At 45.9% G+C, this 5000-nt stretch overlaps 1 protein-coding gene across 8 annotated transcripts in view; it reads right to left on the reverse strand.

Moving 5' to 3' along the window:
- The window catches only part of ZEB2 (zinc finger E-box binding homeobox 2), a 116720-nt gene that overhangs the window by 50550 nt on the left and 61170 nt on the right, over positions 1 to 5000 (reverse strand). The window contains exon 2 of one of the 8 annotated variants that reach the window (XM_049815292.1): positions 3803 to 3896. The exons of 6 other annotated variants lie outside the window; for them this stretch is intronic. The gene's annotated coding sequence lies outside the window, so the exon portion shown is untranslated. Of the gene's footprint in view, positions 1 to 1047; positions 1192 to 3802; positions 3897 to 5000 lie in introns of those variants that run through there. One more of the 8 variants, XM_049815298.1, reaches the window with a different exon arrangement.

Consider the following 5000-nt stretch of genomic DNA (forward strand, 5'->3'; position numbering starts at 1 on the left):
GAGGATTCTTTGTTGCCTTCGTGTAAAACAAACACATCTTTGTTTCATAAAATGATGATGTACAGACCATTCGTCCCTAATGATCCTTTGGGGTATATGGAGAAAAGAAACGTAAAAATGAGCACAGAAATTCAGTTTAATATGCACGAGTGAGTGTTTTCCTCCCCGAATGGCACGCCGACTATGCAGACTTGCTGTTATATTTTTAACTTAATGCGCAGCGTATTAGCCATTACGTCCTCGGAGTGGACACATGTCATCCTGAATCGAAGATGAGTGCCACATGGCAGGGATCCCTGCGCCTGTGTGGGACTCAGTACTGAACCAGGATCTCTCGTCTGTAAAATCTGTTACGAGCCCAATCCTGCAATACTCCCTCCGGTAAAACTGCCATTAGCTACAGGAGCTGATATTGTTAATTTACATTTTGCCAGCTACAGACTCGAGTTACTAACCGTTGCTTGTTCTAGGGACAGATTTAGACCTAATGATAAAATTATACTTTTTCGCAATAACTGTTGCCCTTGGACATGCTTAGAAGTTTTATGGCAGTTCTGCAGCTGCTTATCCAATTGCAAAACCAGCTTTTCAAAGCTCCTTAGCTGTGCTACCTGCGGAAAGTGTGCAAATCACTTCCTTGCTCCTAATGCAGGAGCAATTATTTTTACTTTTCCAGACTAAACACACATACACTCTTACTGTTCCCAGTGTCTTGCTGTGGCTTCTCCTGCTGCCACATTACAACCAGCCAATTCAGTCTTTGCTCCATTGGAGATAATCCTGTTTCGCTACTCTACAAGCCTGTCTGCTAATACGACAGGCTGATTGCAACTCTGGAGCACCTCAGGTCTCAGCAAACAGCATCTCCCCTTAATTGTACGACAGGCCACTGACAAGTCAAATAGCTATGGAGATCCTCCTACGTCACACTGAAGTTCTTGGGTAATATGGGCTGTGATGGTGCAGAGGACACCACTATGACAGAAAGGCCGAAGAAAGGGTAAGGAGTTTATAGCCCCTTCAAATATTCCTACTTCTTCTACAGACCTTCAGAATTTTCTCTTATGGGCCACGCTCTGCTCTTCTTGTGTCTTCAAGTTACCCCTTTGCCAATGTCTGAACTGTTTCACTTTGCACCCTCAGGTCTTCGCTGCTTCCTATGGGATAATGAAACTCATGGAAGAAGGTGACCTAAGAGGAACAAACACTGTGAGGGGAGCCGCACAAGGGAAAAGGCAGCAAACCAAACCATCAGACAGAAAATCTGCCAATCAATGTCCCTCTTTTTCACCCAGCACAGCCCTCGGTGGTACGCGCTGGGCAGGTGAGTTTGAGAGCCATGGAGCATCATGAGTTGGAGCACCAGAGCCATCAGGAAAACTTCTAAGAAGCTTGTGAAGCATTTAGCATTATTAGTACAAACTGCACCGATAAAACTCCCAGCAAAAAAAAAAAAGAAATCCCATAGGAACTAGGATAAAACCCCTTTTCAGCAAGGGAGTTTCCCGTTCAGCCCCGACACCCCTCCCCGAGGGCAGAACAGGAGCTCAGCTGCTCAGGGGCTGCATCTTTCTTCAACCCTGGCATACACCCAGCCTGCAACCAACTGCAGCGGCCGCACGCCACAGGTATCCACGGCACGAGCAAGTGGAAGTCGGGCTGCGACCCAACGGACGGCTAAAAACCGCTCCGCTTTCCCTCGGCGCTTTCGGAGACGGGTAAGCAGGCAAGGGGTACCCTACCGGGAAGAGCATCGAGCAAAGCGCTGCAGAAAGCTGAATAAAAGGCGGTATTCGCGGTAAGGTGTGTCACCTTGTCGACCTACAGCGGTTTTTCTTTCTGCCAGGGAGAGGGCAAGGCATTGCCCGCCTATGGAGGGTGGTCTTTGGCTGTACCTACGGAGATTTCTGACCACAAAAAGCAGGAGGCAGGATAGAGAAGGAGTATTAGAGTTACAGCAAGTTGGTTGCTAGCTTTCCAAGCCTGGAGAGCAAACTGAAGTGTATTATTAGCTCTTTTCTATTTGCCTCAAAAGCTGATGAAGAAGAAGTTGGAAACCATACTATTCAACTGCCAAATAACTAAAAAAATTCCAATAGTGCCTGACGTATGAGCCAAGGAACCCACTGAAAATGTACATTTGCATCCAAACCCTAATGCATTGAGCTATGATCTCATTCTGAGGTGGGCCGCCTTTTTATTATTTATTTGTTTTATTCGGTTTTGGTTCTTTGAGTAAGAAAAGAAGAAACAAAGTTTAAGCCTTACGTTAGCATGGTCTTGTAGGGGAGAACAGGGAAAGTCACTGTTAGTCCCCTCCCCGTAGCGCTTCTGCTGTACAAGAGGGATGTTTTTCTCCAGCTCTGCCTCAGGGACAAGGGGGTGGCAACTCCACGCTGCCCTTCCACGTGACCTGACTCATCTCAAAGCCGAGACCTGGCCCTCCACGTCCCCATGGAAAGGAGAGGACAAAGCAAGGAGCCGCGGTCCTCCCCGAGCCCCTTCCCTGGCTGGCGAGCCCTGCCCGGCAGTCAGGGCTATCCCGGCCGCTCGTGGGAAATGCCACTTCCCAAAGCAGGAGCCAATCACTTTTGCACCATCCAAGCTAAATAAATGATTTCCAGACTCCTGATCAAACCTCCCTTTGTTATTGGCATTCACGTTTCAGTTCAGAAATTATGAACGGGACAGCCCAGCTTTATCTTAAAAGCATCTGGTATTTGGGAAGGAGAAATAGCCTGCTTTTTTTTTAAAAAAAATAAGCTTTAACATAAAAACGCTTGTGAGACTGGCAATTCTTATTAAAAGCTAGCTTTTTTCAGTGGGTAATTTTCCAGATTTCTCACAGCCCTGGAGCAGAGTAGAGAATTTGGGAAACAAGGGAAACATAGGTGGGAAAAATATACAAAAAGAAAACATGTAAAAGAAAACACATTTAAATTTGTTTCCACATATGAGATCATATTTCTGGCACTTTGTAGAAGTCCTATAGAAGCTGTTATTTCCAATATAGGAATACTACAGTGACTAAATTGGTGTTAAATTTAAATCTATTCAGGAAGTAATAGTCAATCTGCATTCCATGTAAAGACTCTCACAGGCAAAATTATTTATACAAGGTAAAGTTGGCAAAAGGAAGTCCAGTGAAAGAAAAGAAATTACATGTATTAACCCAACCCTTCCCAGCTAAATACTTCTGTACTTCAATAGTCCTTCCTCAGGAAAATAGAGTTTTAGCCAGTGTGAGAGTAACACATTTTGTTAAAGTGGAAGCGATGTTTCAGGAACTGCTATTTTAGATGCATTATGAAACAATGTAAGTCCATGTGATCTTTTAAAGTAAGTGTCACTATTTGCAGACAGATTTTTACTAATAGTTTAATTCCACATGAAGTGTAAAATGCATCCTGCAAATGTGCAGCTACGTAATTGGATAGATGTTTTCACAGATGTATATTTAATTTTACAACTTTTGAACCTTCTTTGCATTTATTAATTCATTTCTGCAACATTTAGGCCCAAATTTTGCCACACATGCACAGCTCCAAGGAGGGCTGATTTTAATTATATTAGCACAAGTTTTATGCCAGTGTAACTATTGACTTAAATCAAGCTTCTTAACCACGATTTACATCAATATAACTTTGACTAGAATCAGACTCAGTTGAAGATGTGTGGAAGTAGCTTTGCCAGAATTTCCCTCTGCGTTCTTTCTACTACTGGTTGTACAGAGTAAATAATTATTTTGGGCCAACTTGTGTCAAAAGTTAAAATATTTTAAAAACGTGGGGAAAAGGAATACCTGCTTTTCAGAGGACTCTCTATAAGCTCATGCATGCTTTCCTGGATTGATTTTGCTGTTTGTCTTTGGAGAAGTGCATTTTGTCATGTGCATTCTATCACAGGAGCAAAAAAAAAAAGTTAAAAAAAATAAAATCAGTACCCCAAATTTAAGCAGTGATGAAGCTTAAGTGATGCGACAGCCAACTTGTCCTCTCTTGGCTGCAGCGGGCCAAGGGCATGCCTATGCACACAGATGGAAGCCCTGCAGAAAAGCCGTACAAGAAAACCGTAGCCAAGGAGAAAAGGCAGGAGAACGTGTTCCTTTCCAGAACGTATACCCTGCACAGGCACCAGCTTCTCCAAGAGCAGCTGCGAAGTCCACGCAAGGTACCATCAGCTTGATCTGAGGTCTCCATCTACGGGCTCCTCAAAGTGGTTTTAGGGTGAAGCCCATGCTATGGGTTTGTTATCACGGAATGGCCATCTGAGGCCAGACACGCTGAGGAGCATTACAAAAAGGCCTCAAGGTAAAGAAAGGAACCACAACATCCCACTACCCAGCGTCGTGATGCCCCGCGAACTCTTTCACTTGGGTGCGGGTCTCCCCCCCGTTGCCCACACAGGATGAGCTGGTGGGACCTGTGTCCTCTCCCCTCACCTTCAATGCCTGTCCCAAACTGCCCGTCAGCCCGCTTGACCTACCTATGGGATTTTAGGTGTCCTCTGCTGAACGCCTGTGCCCCCAGGACCCCGAAACCCACCATTTACTCTTGCTGTGCCCAGCCAAGCTTGCCTCCGAGCCACTTCCCCACCCCCTTAAACAGGCACGGTGTGACCGTCAGCCCTCCACCTCGGGTGGCCTCACCTCCACGGTTCCTCTTTCCCTTCCTCAGAGACGATTGCACACCAGGGCCGTGCTCCTCTCGACCCTGAACACGAGAAGCCACCACCCTGTGAGGCACAGGCCATTTGCAGAGGAACCGCAGCCCCGGGGAGGAAGGGTGAGACACCAGAAGGCTTGTTGAATTGACCTAGTGGTCTGCTCGGGACTTCTGCGGGGTGGTGAATGGCAGCCTTTGTGCTTTTTTGGGACCCACACATTTTTCTGTGCACCGTAGGACAAGCCGCTCCACTATGTTACCGGTCTTGTGATGTAGAAAGAGATGAAACCCTTTCATGAAGCCTGGGCTGCGTAAGGCTCTGTACACTACATCCTT

The sequence above is a fragment of the Accipiter gentilis genome, chromosome 1 (assembly GCF_929443795.1).
Source record: "Accipiter gentilis chromosome 1, bAccGen1.1, whole genome shotgun sequence".
In the NCBI taxonomy this organism is placed as follows: domain Eukaryota; kingdom Metazoa; phylum Chordata; class Aves; order Accipitriformes; family Accipitridae; genus Astur; species Astur gentilis.